Source organism: Phacochoerus africanus, chromosome 1 (genome assembly GCF_016906955.1).
Source record: "Phacochoerus africanus isolate WHEZ1 chromosome 1, ROS_Pafr_v1, whole genome shotgun sequence".
NCBI lineage: Eukaryota > Metazoa > Chordata > Mammalia > Artiodactyla > Suidae > Phacochoerus > Phacochoerus africanus.
In genome coordinates, this window is record NC_062544.1 from 195,766,677 (window position 1) to 195,784,271 (window position 17,595).

The 17,595-nt window shown below is 35.6% G+C and overlaps 1 protein-coding gene across 7 annotated transcripts in view; it reads right to left on the reverse strand.

Annotated features, from left to right (window-relative positions):
* TBL1XR1 (TBL1X/Y related 1) overlaps positions 1-17,595 on the reverse strand; it is a 179,927-nt gene that overhangs the window by 84,504 nt on the left and 77,828 nt on the right. For all 7 annotated transcript variants that reach the window (XR_007135819.1, XM_047786760.1, XM_047786719.1 and 4 more), the window contains exon 2: positions 5,946-6,020. The gene's annotated coding sequence lies outside the window, so the exon portion shown is untranslated. The remainder of the gene's footprint in view (positions 1-5,945; positions 6,021-17,595) is intronic.

The following is a 17,595-nucleotide window of genomic DNA, read 5'->3' on the forward strand; positions in this document are numbered from 1 at the left end:
GTTGCTGTGGCTCTGGCGTAGGCTGGTGGCCACAGCTCCGATTAGACCCCTAGCCTGGGAACCTCCATACGCCACAGGAGCAGCCCAAGAAATAGCAAAAAAGACAGAAAAAAAAAGACACATGTACTCCGATGTTCATTGCAGCCCTATTTATAATAGTCAAAACATGGAAACAACCTAAATGTCCATCGACAGAGGAGTGGATCAAGAAGATGTGGTACAATATACACAATAGAATCTTACTCAGCCATTAAAAGGAATGAAATACCAGCATTTTTAGCAACATGGATGGACCTAGAAATAATCATGCTAAGTGAAGTCAGCCATATAATGAGACACCAACACCAAATGCTTTCACTGACATGTGGAATCTGAGAAAAGGACAGACTGAACTTCTTTGCAGAACAGATGCTGACTCATAGACATTGAAAAACTGATGGTCTCCAGAGGAGACAGTTTGGGGGGTGGGGAGATGTGCTTGGGCTGTGGGATGGAAATCCTATAAAATTGAATTGTGATGATCACTATACAACTACAGATGTGATAAATTCATTTGAGTAATAAAAAAAAAGTTTTTAAAAAAAAGCATGAGGACTAACTCTATACACTACTATAAGGTGATCTCCAATATGTTCAGTATGTGGTACCCAGGTTTGCTTTTATTTTTAAAAATAGCAATTTAGTTAAACTTGGTAACCTATAAGGAAAAGAAGAAACTAAGAATGTACTTCATTTAGAAGTAATATCAATGTTTTATATATAATTATAAAATAAGATTAAATCAAGATTTTAAAATCCTAATGATTAAAAATAAAATGAAATAAATAGACCTGATTCTCTATGAAGTTTGTAGAAAAAAATCATACCAGTGGATTTAAAACACTTTGAGGAGTTCCCGTCGTGGCGCAATGGTTAACGAATCCGACTAGGAACCATGAGGTTGAGGGTTCGATCCCTGGCCTTGCTAAGTGGGTTAACGATCCGGCGTTGCCTTGAGCTGTGGTGTAGGTTGCAGAAGCGGCTCGGATCCCGAGTTGCTGTGGCCCTGGCGTAGGCCGGTGGCTACAGCTCCGATTCAACCCCTAGCCTGGGAACCTCCATATGCCGCGGGAGCGGCCCAAGAAATAGCAACAACAACAACAATAACAACAACAAAAAGACAAAAAAAAAAACACTTTGACTATAAACTCCCAAGGGACATGTGCCCCCTGCAAAAAGGGCAGTTTTTAGTAATCATATTGGTGGTATTAATTTAAATATATATATATATATAAAGATAAAAGCATTACATACAATGATTTTATATTTGTTTTTGTCTTTTGTGTTTTTGAGAGCTGCACCCGAGGCATGTGGAGGTTCCCAGGCTAGGGGTAGAATCAGAGCTGTAGCCACCGGCCTCCGCCAGAACCACAGCAATGTGGCATCTGAGCCGCATCTGTGACCTAAACCACAGCTCATGGCAATGCCAGATCCTTAACCCACTGAGCGAGGCCAGGGATCGAATCCGCAACCTCATGGTTCCTAGTCGGATTCATTAACCACTGCTCCACGATGGGAACTCCTATATTTGTTTTATGTATCATATATTCTGTATTTTGTATCTTTAGCTTGTGTATAGTTTCATATATTTATATATTTTATGTATTAAGCATGTAATTTTAGGTGTTCCCGTCATGGCTCAGTGGTTAACCAATCCGACTAGGAAGCAAGAGACTGCAGGTTCAATCCCTGGCCTCGGTCAGTGGGTTAAGGATCTGGCGTTGCTATGAGCTGTGGCATAGGTTGCAGACCCGGCTCGGATCCCGCATTGCTGTGACTCTGGTGTAGGCCGGTGGCTAAGCTCCGACTAGACCCCTAGCCTGGGAACTTCCAAATGCCGCAGCTGCAACCCTAGAAAAGACCAAAAAAATGTGTGTGTGTGTGTGTGTGTGTGTGTGTATATATATATATATATATATATATATATTTATATATCTTATACAATTTTATATATCTTATAAATATACAGAATAAGTAAGTTTATATAAATAATATTAGAGGTTTTTCAGCATGGGAAAAGACAGAACTATTGAAATCAAAGAATTTAAGTGTGAAAAAATAAAATCTAAAATTTTTATCAGATATATCACAGACCTACCAGCCATCCAGAAACAACAAATAACCTTGAGTCTCTACATACTGCTTTTCATTAAAGGAACTGGACTTTCTGGAGACACAGCTGATTCGAGGACTAAGGAAGAACATGTACAAGATAATCTTAGGAACATCTTGTTATGTCAGAAAGCAAGGAAGCTATCAGACTAACAGAATCATGTCGAGAAGGCTTAGACAATCTGAGAGTCCTAAGAATAAAAACTGCAATGCAATAATGTATCAAATATTTAAATCCATAAGCTCCCAGTGACACTTTAAAAAAAGTTCTCATTGGTTTTCACTCCCAGCATAAAAAACAACTTTGAAAATTGGTAAACAAGGGAAATAATCAAGACTTTGATATGCTTTTCCTGTGCAAATTGTGCCAGAGAGTAAACAAGTATCTAATGAGGGAAGTTTCTCTTTATAGAAATATAGATAATAAATAATGAGAGATGATCTAAGGAATGATCATCGACAGTCAACTAATATGACAAATAGAGACAAGCAAGTGTTATATACCTCTTCGTGGAATTACTTAGCATCCCCTACAAAATATTCTGCCACTCTTACCCCTACCTGAATAATAATGCAAAAAACCTGAATTAATCTTTTTAAATCTATTGATTTAACAAAAATATTCAAGGGAAAGAGTCGTATTTTACCACGGAGATGCAATTAAAATACAGAATGAGAAAATCCAACAAAACAAAAGGGAAAAGATATTATGAAGAAAAGCATAAGCTGAGGTGTTCCTGCTGTGGCTAAGTGGTAACGAATCCGACTAGAATCCATGAGGATGCAGGTTCGATCTTTGGCCTCACTCAGTGGGTTAAAGGATGCGGCACTGACATGAGCTGTGGTGTAGGTCACAGATGCAGCTCAGATCTGGCGTTGCTGTGGCTGTGGTGAAGGCCAGCAGCTAGAGCTTCATATTTGACCCCTAGCCTAGAAAGGAACCTCCATATGCCGCAATGTGGCCCTAAAACAGAAATAAATAAATAAATAAATAAATAAATAAATAAATGGTTAAGATGGTACAGCAGAAATTATCACATTGTAAATCACTACAACTTAAATAAAACTTTTTAAAAAATGGTTAAGATTGTAAATTTTACATTGTGTTTTTAACTGCAATTTTTAGAAGTTATTTAAATTTCTTTTCAAATTAAAAAACTACTGTTAATTTTTAAAAGGTAATAGTGGTACTGTGGTACGCTTTTTAAATAGTCCATATCTTCCATAGATACACACAAAAATATTTATGAATGTAATCATGTGGTATATGTATTGGCTCCAAAATAACTGGGGGGCACGGATTACACACAACAACATGGGAACAAAGTGGTTACACAAAACAAAATTGGTGATATTGCCACTGGATGAAAGTTCATTATTCCATTCTCTGCTTTAGTGTTATGTTTAAAACTTCACAATAAACTGTTAATAACATACATCATTGGCCACTATTAATGCAATGAGACATTACAAAAAGTCCTAGTATAAATTTATATAGGAAAGTAGCTATAAATAATGATTTCAGGTACAATTAGAGTTAAAAATAACTTGTACCTTGCCAAGTGAAGAGTGAGGCAAAAAAGATTATTAAGAATCCTCATGGTTATTACATGAAAAACAAAGCTGAGGATGGATGTAGGTGTGGCAGAGGTAACTGTTCCCACAATGCATTCCTTTATGGCATTTTCAGAGAAAAAAAATATGAGACGCTATATAACACAGGTTTAACCCTGAACACTATGGCATTTCTCAGGTTCATGGGCAAGCCACCATTTTGAACCAATATCTATAAATTCATCTAGGATATCCTGCAAATGTGTAGAAATGGTTTTGGTGTGCAGCGCTAGACTGTAAGCAAATTTCTGTAATCCTGGCCTCCTTTATATTTCAAACTTAACAAATATACAGAATTAACACTAGCAGAAATATATACTTGGGATCATGACTTTAAAATTACTTCAGGGATTTTCAAAAAAAATTGGCACATGTGTTTGTAATAATCTGATTTAAAATATAGTCTACGAGCTGTTCCCCAAACAAAATGACACAATAAGCAGGCTATGTGAATGGCACATTAAAAAATCACTTGAGAATAAGCACTTAGAACAGAGAGCCAGTAGTATTGCACTTGCATCTCAGACATCCATCTCAGGCCCGTGCAAGTCATTTCTCATGGGAGATATGCCACAAATAGCTAAGACCCCCAACAACCAGGAAAAATGCACAGGTTTCAAATGTCAACTTGAAACAAAAAGCCAGGTACCCAGTAATGCCTAAGAAGATTTACCATGGAGCAAGAAACATTCCCACTGCTAGGTGGAAGGGTGTGGAGAGGAAAGGGAGGTTAGAGAGGGAGCAGAGAAGGAAGGAGAGGTCATTTTCTTTTATGCAGAAGGAATCTAGAAGAGAGTTTAGGCAGAGGAAATACTCCTATCATCAAGTTCATCTCTAAAATGAATCCTTTCCTAGGAATATTTTCACAACTACCTTTCACAACTCAGTAACTTATTCTGGTTCGAGTTAATTTTTAGTTCTTTTTATTTCAGACTGATACATCTATACAATCTCCCACCAAATTCTATAAACCTTAAATTAGTAAGTTTCTATAGCTTCCTGATTTAATGTTTAAAAATTAAAATTTGATTAAGTAAAAATAAAAGTTTTGATAATGCACTATAGAAAATACTGTCTAAGCAACTAATTCTTTAAAAAAAAAAAAAAAAAAACCCAAAAAGTAAAAATTCATTATCCTGCTATGTACTGATCCCCATAATACAGACCCATGCCATTTATGTAAGGAATTACTTTTTGTAAGGGAGAATCATTCTAAATTCCAATTAACAGTGATGAGCTCAATTAGCCTAGAGCAAGAATTAAACATCAGAAATTTAGTCCAATTTTATCATCTAATTTTACAAGAGACCAAGGCAACAATGAGAGCAAATCCCAAGCCCTCCCCTCTCCCTACAGAGTTCAGTGGTCTTTCTGCTATATAACAGTTGACAGATTTTCATTCCAGAGAATTCTAAATTCTAAATGATTCTAAACGATCTTTTTAAATAAATAACTATGGTTCTCCCAAAAATTATTCACTAAGTAAAAACAGGCAGAATGTTAACCATTTAACTGCCCGTTAACTATAAACATTAGGATAAATGCCATATGACTATTTTAGTAAGATGATGGGCCTAAACAGAAGAGCTATTTCTGCCATTGTAACTTAAGCTTAACAAGAAAACTTTATTCACAAAACATATAACAAGCCAACTTGTTAAAAATACAAGATCGCCACCATATAATAATACTTTCCATTCTGATAACCAAAGCCAATGTAACTAGGGGGTTTACCTTTAAAACAAAAAACAAAACAAAAAAAAAACTGAATACTAAAACATGCCTTTAAAAACACTACTTGGAGTTCCCGTCGTGGCGCAGTGGAAACAAACCCGACTAGGAACCATAAGGGTTCGATCCCTGGCCTCACTCAGTGGGTCAAGGATCTGTGGTGTAGGCTGTAGATGCGGCTCGGATCTGGCGTTGCTGTGGCTGTGGTGTATGCTGGCGGCTACAGCTCCGATTGGACCCCTAGCCTGGGAACCTCTGTATGCCTCGGGTGTGGCCCTAAAAAGACAAAAAGACAATAAATAAATAAATAATAAAAACACTTCTTTAGTTTGAGAATACATGTGTTTTGTCAAACTGTGAAAAACTTTCAAAATTCTTAGTAGATTCTTAAAAATAAGAGAATAATAAAAAGAGCAATTAAAACACTATGACAAAAGAGGAATTCTTACCATTGGCAGTGCATTGATGTGGGGATGTACAATTCAATATCCAGTACCGCCAATCACAAGTTGCTGTTGCTGATGCTGAGAAAAAGCAAAGTAAAATATTCAGTGTGCCCTAAAACAAATTCAGTTTAAAATATTTACCGTATCAAATTTTACATGTATGAAATACTGTTTACATAGTCTTTAAGGTCTTCACCAGTGAGTATCATTCTCCCCCTCAAAAAACTGTTGTCATAAACAACAGCAGCAACTTTTGGGTGTGAATTATGTGGCAGGCACTGAATCTTTACAATAATCCTAACAGGTTGACAACAAAGAACAAAATGAGATCAAAACAGATGAATTTGCATAAAGGAGGCACTCACGCCCATTCAACTCATGTAAATATTACTGCAGCAGGGCCCAATATAACAGGTTCACAATCTACCATCATAAGCTATAAAGAACTTATATGCTATATATTCTCTTTAACAGTAAAGAAAAATATGTGATTGATTTTGAAACAATTTCAATCAAAACTTATTAACTTCAATTTCTTCAGAATGTATATTTTACACTGTTTATACAGCCTTCTCACAATTGCTGACTCACAACACATTATTTTCCAAGAACCTTTTTTGTGAATATACAAGTGGTTTTCCACACACCCTGTCAGAATGGTGGCTCTCAGGGGGGATACAGACCAGTGCAGCTCATACCATGTACAAGTGTACAGGGCATTTTTCTGTAGTAGCACAAGCTGATACCACAGAAAGGAATGCAGAAGCCTTTCTTCATATACCAAAAACATGAATTAAGTCAGTAACCCTAATAAGGTAACTAAGCAAATATAGTGAATAACTGCAGAAAGAACTTAACCCCTTGAAGTTTGCTCCTCTCTGATTTTATCTTTCATTTACTGAACACTCATTTGTGCTGACTGCCAACTCCAAGGCCATACTATATAACTTCAATACTACCATATAACTTTGTGGTAGTTGAGCTTTAGGAATTAAAATAATATTTATTAAACATGCCATACACAACTTTTAAATGTCTTAATCATGATGATATCACTATTAACTAGTATCTCAAGGCACAATTTATTCTCAGAGTAAGGTTCATAAAAGTACCATACTAGTCAATGTATGCCTAGATATCAAATATCTTTCTTGAGAATCTCTAATTTTTCACCTGTCCTTTCAAAATGATTGGATCATGGCAGATGAAACATTCTAATAAGGTTAAGTATCAGCACTACCATTTTCTTGTTTCCTATTCTTATTTCTGCTTCTTACACTCAGTTTCTTTGCAGGAATCTTTAAATTACTAGTCTGTTTTGTGGGATGTGGTTAAAACTAGATAATAAAATCCACAAATCTACATACTCAAACACAAGTAAACTTAGAGCAACAAGCTCAAATACATGGCAAGTCTCAGAAATGGCATGAACGAATGAGAGAGTGCCACTGCTGCTTCGTGGAACCCCCAGTTCTTCAGAACACTGTTAAGTACCAAATGTTATACATGACATCACAGCCAAATAAGGGTGCAAATCTGAACCCCAATGTTAAATATTAATACTGTTTAATTTTTAAAATATAAAATGAACATATACAGACTAATAGAGCACTATGCCCAATGGTTACTTGTTTTCACTACTGGGGTATGTACACAGGCAACACAAACACACACATCTACCGTTGGGAAACACTAAATTAGATCACTAAAATTGCCAGTCCTTCTTTTTACTCCTCCGCCTAGTGCTCCCCTCTTACTTTTCTGTGCTAAGTCTTTCTCTCATCAGGGCCACAGAACTCTCTAACCTCAGTTTTCTCTAATTGTCTCTTCTCTTCCTTCTTGTGTTCATTCATTCATTTAACTTTTCCTATTAGATTACATAGCTCCTTAAGGGAAAAGGCCACAAAGCTGATTTAATAAATACTAAAGTGGTTAAATATTTCATTCTAGAATTTGAAGGGTGAATAAATCTGTGGAAAATGATGTGTCAACAGGTACAACCATTTGTATACACAATAAAGTCTGAAAAACTGAGGAATTTTTTTAAAACACGTGTAGGGCTATATTTTGATTTCTGTATTAGTGTTTTCCTAGTCAACTCATTTACTCATGCTCTGGTCATTATGCAATGTATGTACAAAATATACCATATAATTCTTTGGCTTTATAAAATGAATATCTTAATTATAAAAGGTAAAATTATATATTCTATAAAAGAATTACAAAAATCTAAGGTAACTTAAGATAACACAATAAAATACATGTTAAAACTATTTGTAATAAAATAATTCAAATTGTTCCCCCCAAAACAAAACAAAACAAAACCCTGTGTGTCCTTAACATCTGCCTTTATGATCTGCTTGCTCAGCATCCTCTACTCTCACCAAAGCAGATCACCCTCTCGGTTTTCCATACTCTTTGGCAGCCATGACAATGCTCATCCCTTTGCCAGAAATGTCCTTCTACTGTGGTTTTGAACACAGAACTAGTCCATCTCTTCTTTCAAGGCTCAGCCCAAATCAGCTTCCTCTCTTATTCCCCCATTATCTAAAGAGAGAAATAAAAATTTCCCTACCCACAACACGGCAATGCCTTATTCTCTTACCATGCCTCCCCTATCAAGACTTCTGGAGACTAGAGACCCATCTTGTGGTCCCACCACAGAATTAAGAATAGTGCCTTGAACAAACACAGTTCCTGAGAGACATATGTTGATAAAATGTTATATTACGTATATGTGGAAGAGTAGGTAATATTGTATTTGAAAACAAAACATAGTCAATACTGAATTACAGCACAAACAAATCACAATGGTAAATAAGGAAGAACTCAACTGTGGGTTTTCCTTTTAAAAATGCTTGGAAGAGCCTGGCTATAACCAATAATTTTAGCACTAATTACTTTTAGGAAGTGGCCAATAAAGTCTGATCTTTTGCTACTAAAAAAATAAAAACAAAAAACAAAACTCAATGATAAGTCATATTATAAAATCAATGTAAAAAACTACCAATTACTTTGTGTACTTCATAAACTAAACCAATGTGCTTTATTTCTTGTGATGAAGTATTTGTAAGTACCCCCCCCCCCAAACAAAAAGCTTTCCTCTTAGAAACTATATTTCAAAAAACTTTACCTAAAACCAAGTATTAATTTTAGAACAGGCTTTCAGTACAGAAAGACACTGCTAATTCAGCGGACATTGACTTAAATCTACCACCTACACATAATTAGGATTTTTTTAAAGATGTAAATATCCTAAAAACAGCATAACAATATATTTCGACTGATCTTCTTCTTGCTTATAAAGTAGCTATACAACCTAATATAGATCCTAGTGGCCAGTAACAAAGTCAAGAACATGTAGATAATATCCCTAAGAAACAGAAGTTACAAATGAATTTTTTTAATTTGGAGAATCTGGGGGAAATTATCTCAAGAATTAAGAGAAAAACTAATAATCCTACCATAATTAATCTGCTTAGAAAGATTTTTGTTAAATGAACTTCTGGGCAAAGAAAAATGACAGATAAAGTCCACATTACATTGCTTACCACAAAATTGAAAGCACAATAAACAAATCAAAGAGTTTCAACTGAATCTTCTCAATTCCACAAGCAAAAGACTTTGTAAGCAACGTTCCTCAACATGGCAACGTCTAACAACTGACTATGCATTCATCAAAGCACTGAGGTACCATATCTTGCACTCCCTCCCCTCATCCTCACATCCCATGGAATCACACACAGATAATATTCTGGGAGGCCAGAACATGAGGTGAGTAAAAAGGGGTAAGGAGCTGTGACAGAAGGGTTACCTTAAGAAAACTGACCCTGAGATCAGGATCAAAGGCAGAGTAGTCAGGCAAGCACAACTTTGCCATTACTGGTTCTAATTTTCACTTCCCTTTGTTATTTTAAGTGACAGAGGAAAAATTAACCTAAAGATGGTATATTATGATCAAAATTTCTAAAAGTAAGATATATGCAAGACCACAAACCCACATAAATAACAATTTAAACATACACTGGTGTCTAGCCATCCAATTTTTCCTTCAGCTGTGGTTGAATTTTATATTAAATTTATACCAAAAACCCCTTATTGTGCAGAAAAAGACAAAAAGCTAACACGTACTCCAAAATCTGCCTGTCAAAGAGATTAAAAACAATTAAAAACAATAAGCCCTATCCTATTAAGCCACAGAGATTTTTAAATTAAAGTTTGGTTTGGGCAGTTTCAAGTGTTATTAAAAGTAACTTTTACTTTTAGCCTCTAGGATCTACCCATCACAAGTTTCCAGTTCACTAACTTTCAATGGTAGAGAATTTGAATATGAGAAAAGGTCTGGACTCAAATATAAGTTATCATAGTAGAAAGGTGATATAAGAATGTATGAATAAATAGGAATACCCATCATGGCACATCGGAAACGAATCTGACTAGGAACCATGAGATTGAGGGTTCCATCCCCGGCCTTGCTCAGTGGGCTAAGGATCCGGTGTTGCCGTGAGCTGTGGTGTAGGAAGCAGATGCAGCTTGGATCTGTGGCTGTGGTGTAGGCCAGCAGCTGTAGTCCAATTCGACTCCTAGCCTGGGAAACTCCATATGCCGCAGGCAGGTACGGCCCTAAAAAGCAAAAACAAAGCAAAACAAAAAGAATGTATGAATAAATATATGCTACTATCAGTTACTTTTTAAAAGGTGAGTACATCAACAATGTGTAACTGTAACTAATTTCTTTTTTCCCCCTCCAAAAACAAACAAACAAAAAAAAAACTTACTAAATTAATGGTGCAATTTACACTTAGGATGTCTTAGAAATGACAGATCTGGCATTGTTTTCTTCTTAAGACAAAGTTGACAGCAGCCAAATTTTTTTTTTTTAAAGCAATTTGGGAGGAAGAAACAATTGGAAAGTGAAAGGAGGCAGCAGAAATAGTATCAAGGATCTAAGAAATAATGGGATTAAAAAAAATATACTTTTCCCAAATCCAAATCTGCCTGAGAACACACAGGTAGGTATCTTGGTATGTAACAAGTTAGAAGAAAAATAATGACATAATTCCTAGATCTTACTAGGTTTCTTACTCTTCCCAAGGGTTGAATATTTGATTCAAAATACCTAAGAATCTGATTAGCTAATCAGACTAAGACAAAAGTTATTCTACTGAACAACCCATTCCCAGCAGAAATGAGAATAACTGTGTACGAGATGTTGGGTCTTTGACCGACTCTGTCCTACAGAAATACCTTTCCAGATTCTAACCTGTGACATAGTAGGTCCTTCACACAGATTTAAGTGGTCTAGGGTAGAATCTGCACATCGGTTGAATTTAAAAGCTCACCCAGATGATTCCAAAGGTTGAGAAACACAGGACTATGTAATAGGAAATGGCAGGATGGAGAATTTTACTAGTCAGAATCTAATTATTAATCTATGGGGCTGAAATGGGGTGGTAGGAAGGCACAGAGATAACTTCTTTATTAGCATTACGAAATAATTCCTTCTCTAGGTCTCAGTACTAGAGTGGGAAACATACCATATTTAGCAAATGTTTTATTATTTTGATTTTAAGATTAACAATAAGAAATAAAAGATAAGCAATAAATTCAATTCCTCTCCCCAAAAATGAATTAGAAAAGGACGGACAAAACTAATAAGGACATCTTAGACAAAAAGAAACTCAGACTATAAAACAGGAGATACCATTAAGAAAGACACAAAGGAACACTGCTGATACCTACATTTAGATAAAAAGACAGAAACACCAAGACTCAGCTCTGTGTGACAAAATCATAAACAGTAGATAAAAGAGTCATAGAAAGATATTTTTTCTGCTAATTCTCATAAAAAATTGTTTCAAAAATCCATGGAAATGTTTCAACAGACCTGGATTATCACTCAACAAGGATATTATTATGGTGGGATATGGCACAGGATTGTCATATCCCACCATAATAATATAACATACAATATCTGTCGTATGTGTGTCCTTCCACTTGCTTCTAATTCAGCACTCAAGTGTGCTGTTAAGGCCACCAATAACCTCTTTGGTACCTTTGTGCAAATTGGACTTCAGAAGGACAAATTAGAAAAAAAAGAGAAGCTGTTATGGTACAAAGGGTTAAGAGCCTGAACCGCGGAACCACACAGCTCTAAAATTACAGCTAGATGATTTAAGACAAGTTACTTAACCTTTCAATGCCTCAGTTTACTAATCTGTAAAATAAACTTACAAACTTAATTGTTATAAACTTTATATTTATAAAATGGTAAACAGTGTCTGGCGCAGAATTCAAAACATTTTAAAATAATACATATTAATATAAAAAGGAGGTTTTTCCTCTGAAAGAAACACAGTCTGAATAACAGGGAAATATCTTGGCTGAAAGAGTATGGCCTGAATGTCAGCACCCACTTGTCTCCTTGACTGTGAGCTTCTGTGTAGGACACCAATTGCCCATTCCTACTCTGCTGTGCTGTGTGCTATATGGCTGTAGATTTCAACTATGTCCTCTGTGAGCTGATAAGATAGCATTACTATATGCACTGAAAGAGTAATCACTGATATAATTTTAAATCACAACAGATTTGGAGTGCACACGAACCTAAGTTATCTTGACCAGTGTGACCACACAGAGTGAGGCAATGAACACATCAGACCCTCACAAGGAAGCAGAGTCTCTCAATCACACCTCAAAACTAAGTTTTCAATTTTGTAAGAGAAAGGAATACTTCCTCCAGCAGATAATTTCTAAAATGAAAACTGTCAGTCTGAAGTATTTTAGACAGAAAATGAAAAAAAAATCTATTTACATTAAATTAGCTGTTGGGTTCAGAATTTGAAAACATTACATTTCCATCTACAACTGAAAGATTCAAGAGTCACTCTTGTGTGTCTTAAGAGTATTTCCTTACAGATTTTCAAACGAAAAAGCTTAAAAACTGGTTGCTTTGACTTCATATTTTTGAAAATGATAATAATCTAAACAGCACCAACACATGTTTTACATTTAATAAGTTAAAACAAATTGTTCACGTATCTACCATGTTTCTATCAGAATGGCTATCAGAAAAACACCCTTTAAGAAATCAGGGCCATCCCTGCCTTTGAACATAATTCATTCTGAGTATTATGATAAAATTAATGACATATCATAATTCTAAAAAATACCTAATTCTCATCTAATGCTGGCTTGCCAAATTGCTTTCAATTTAACCTTTTCGCCAAATTTAAAATGAAACTAAGCAAATAAACTGCGTTGTCTGCCTGATCCACTCAGGACACATAAGCACATGAATAGATACAGACACACTCTCATGCTCACTCTTTCAAGGGGTCAGGAAAAGAAGACCACCTTTCTTAAGTAATTCAACTATTTACCTCAATACAAAACACTTCTGCCCATCACCTAATTTATAATAAAGAACTCACTGAGACCATATGCGTACTACAACTGCACCATCTTACTTCGCAAACATTGTTAGACAATGGTGTAGAAGCTGACACATGGCCAGAGAGTATTTTTTGGTTTTGCAGGTCACATGGTCTCTGTCACAACTACTCAACTCTTATTATGGTGAAAGGCAATCACAGACAATGTATAAATGAATGGCAATGTATAAATGAAAGGCAATCACAGACAATGTATAAATGAATTTCTGTTTTCGGTAAAAATTTATTAAAAGCACACATAAAAAACACTTTTTGGCCCTGAAGTAATTCCCAGGACCATCTGAAATTCTACTGATTGAGGAGAGAGAATAACATTTTTTGGTTAAATAAAACTTTAAGAAAAAAGATTTTTAATTAATTAAATAAAGTAACAAGACCAAGGCAAAAAAAAAAAAATTATTCAGGCATTCTCCACTAAAACTATGTAACCATTTTATGGGATGGGAATTTTCCAAGGCATTCAAACTTATATATATCTTATATGTTACTATATATAATAATGAAGTTTACTCAGAAAGAGATTAAAACGTCAGTATTTCTCCACCATCTTCAGTCTAAAAAGGATCTGAAGGCAGAATGGAAAGAACAAATGCTATCTACTCTTACTGCTTAAAAATACAAGTCTTTCACATCATATCCATCTGTAGAATGAGGCTATTCTATTATACTCAGCAGAGACAGTGTGAGCATTAGACATCTTCATAGCAAGTATGAACATAGTTTGGATTACTATAAGAAAAAAAAACCTGTGATTTATAAATAGGACAGTACCAGTCCTATTACATCCCTAAAGATGTTTTCCCACAGAAATAATACTATCAGCTAATTAGAACTGCTTACAGTTTCAAAGGGTACAAAAGGAGGAAGAATAGTATAGTATTGAAAGATTAAAATTTAGGTTCTGAGTAAAAAAAAAACATTTATGACTTACTATGAGAATATAAAAATAGCAATAGAGGAATTCCGCATGTGGTACAAGTGGGTTAAGGATCTAACTGCAGCAACTTAGGTCATTGCTGATGTACAGGTTCGATACCCGGTGGTCCTAGAAATGAACTCTACTGGCCAGAGCAAATGGAAGCAAGAAAACCCACCATAAGTTTTGCCAATACTAGCTAATGTTTACCAAGTACTAGGTGAGAAGAAATGAGAGTTATTATGCATATTTTAAGTTAGGAGAAAAATTAGTTTGTGTATTTTAATTTTCTGACATGGTTAGTGACAAGTAGACACCAAAAATCATTTTTATAATATGAACTAAACTTTTAGCTGCAAAAGACGTTTTCACATTTTTCTCATAATCCTTAATATAATTCGGAGATAAATCTGGGAAAGAAACAAGCAAACTGTGCATACAGTTCTTTTAAAAAACAAGTTCACAGAACTACAGACAGAATTATATTTAAAACAAAATGCTAATTTTTTTATCTTTTCTCACTTCTCTAATATCAATGCAACCAAATATTCCATCAACAGCAAAGGATCTGCATGCTGTAAAGGAACTCACTCCATTAGTAATGCACTAGTTACTCAAGAAAATGCAAAACGAGAAGAAAGCCACATTCTCCTTCAGGAGATCAGGAAGTAATGTAATTTAAAACCCATGTTTATCTCTCAACTAAGTAAAATTGTAGTTTTTAAATGGTTGGTTTTTTGTTCTTAACTGACTGTACGATTTACCATGAAAAAGACAACAGAACTGTGGAAAGAAAGGAAAAAAGAGGGAGGGGAAGGGGGAGAAAAAAGGGAAAGAATAGTTTTATTAGTATATCTATGATATATTAACATTAAAAGGTAGCCCCTGAACCAACAAGAGAACAAAACTGACTAAAATATAATCAATAAATAAAGATCCTTACCCTCACAAAGTTCAAATTCCAGCAGAATTTAAAATGGTTAGGTAAAAGGTAATAAATGCTATGAAAAAGCAAGTAGTAGGGTGAGGAGAATTAGAACTTTTCAGAGAGTGCCCCCAGGATATAGTAACAAGCAGGACAGTCAGAACTGGTTTGTACTTCAAACTGGTTTGTACTGCTGATGAAACTCAGGAAGCTGCTGTCAGTTTTATATTCCGATGGTCATGTATGAAGATGTGACGCTGTCAGCATAGTGTGGGAAACTGTAACCTAGAACAACCATACTCTCAAAATAGGTCACTTACGTTTCAGTTACTCTAATTTTTTTCTCTGAATCATCTGTTCTTACCTACATCTCCTATGTATTAAACAGCTGTAATTTCTAGGATGGATATTAGGCATTATGAATGACAAGTTAATTTAAATATTTAGCATTATAATACTATGGAAACCATCATAAGAGCTATCAAATGCAAGAGAAGATATGCTGAATAAGAGAAACTTTGTAACTTTGCCAAGAATCTGTTGAAATTATTTTTCATACAAGCATTCTTATGATGTTAACATCAAAGAGCTTTGAATTTTTCAAGAGACAGGATAGTGAAAAACAGAAAAATGCCACTGAAATGGAATGCCTAGTCACTTATGTCCTACTACAGTTTAGATAATAATTCATTTTAATATTCACCAAGTGCTTACTCTGTCCCTACACTTACTCTGTACATATATTTACCTATCTATCATCACTTTAAAACACTTAACTAGGAAAAAATTAACTCAACAAAATTATGGATATAGATCAAGATGTCCTCAAAAGCTTAAGAGTCTCTGGTCCTGTTCCCCCCTCCTCCCATTGTGTTCAATATTCTTTAGTAGAACTACAAAGAGGAGACAAGTGAGACAAGTTTGTGAAAATGCACAAAGCTAGAATTACAGACTAGTTGAATTTTTCTCAATACCTTCAATTGTAAACTCCTAGAAGAGGTATAAGTATTTCTATAGCTTGTACTTACTATCATACCTAAAACATAATTCTAGATTCCAATGGATGGGGGGGGGCGGTGGTAGGATTTGTGGAGGAAGAGAAGTGGCAACAAAATCTGACCTCTTCCTCATAAGAAGGGAAATAAGCAAAAATTGTTTAAATATTTTGTGGAAAATACCTTTCCCACAAAAAGGATGAAAACCCATTGTTTGTGACTGTTCACTGGCCTCCTGATCTGAAGGCAAAGCTAACCAATCAGATGAAAACAATTACCCTCATGATTCAGATTAGATGAACTCTCAAGACCTAAGCTGGCTGCACCTGTAACCTATTCACTCAGAAGACTATGGACAAGAAAGCCTATCAGGGGACTATCAGGCCAGATGTGCCAGCAGAATGTACAATTCAGGAGAAGTCTGACTTCTCCCTCCTACTACCACGTGACTGCTTAGGTACAAGAGTATAGGCATTTACAAAAGGGCGTGGCAGCTCTCTTGGCTTAGAAGCTTTAAACTCCACAGAGAAACCGTCATCTTTTTCGGGGAAGGGGAGTGGTCACGTCCATGACATGTGAAAATTCCCCCAGGCCAGGAATTGAGCCCACACTGCAGTTGCAGCCTGTGCAACACCAGATCCTTAAGAGAAGTGCACCACAAAAGAACTGCTCCAACAACATCTTGAGAGTCTCATGGGTATAACTTTCAGAGGCCCCAAACCATCAAGGGACATGCTTAGTCAGAAGAACGTATCATATCCTCCTAGCAGGTCCAACCCAGATACAATTGACAAATCAGGGACCATACTACCATTCCCCATGTTGGTTGCTAATATTGTTGACATTCCACTTTTGTGTCTAATGAAACACAGCTAAAAGCTAAACCAAGGTCATTTACTCACAGAAGGAGAAAGGTTAGATGAACCCCTTGCTCACAATACAGCTGTGTCCTCATCCCCACTCTACCTCTAGGACATTAGGTCTTGGGCCTGTACCTTAAGCTTCTATGGGATTAACTCACCTCCTATATAAGCAATGACTGGCTTGAACTATAAAATCCTTTGACGTCTTATAAAAAATAAGAACTAGGCTCACACACAAAAAAAACAGGCCCTCAAAGGAAAGAAGAAAATATCTCCTGACTCCTGAGAAATAAAGGCAACATAGATATAAAACCGAACATACTAAAAAATATAAACAGCATAGAACACCTGTTTTTATGATATGAAGGTTAAACAATGTTAAATAAAAACAGTCTAGTTCATAAAGAAATTGATGCCTAGAAGCAACAAACTGAGTATCAGACTCTGCATTGCTTGTGCATTCACTATCATTTAAATCTCATAACGAGCTGGTACAGTAT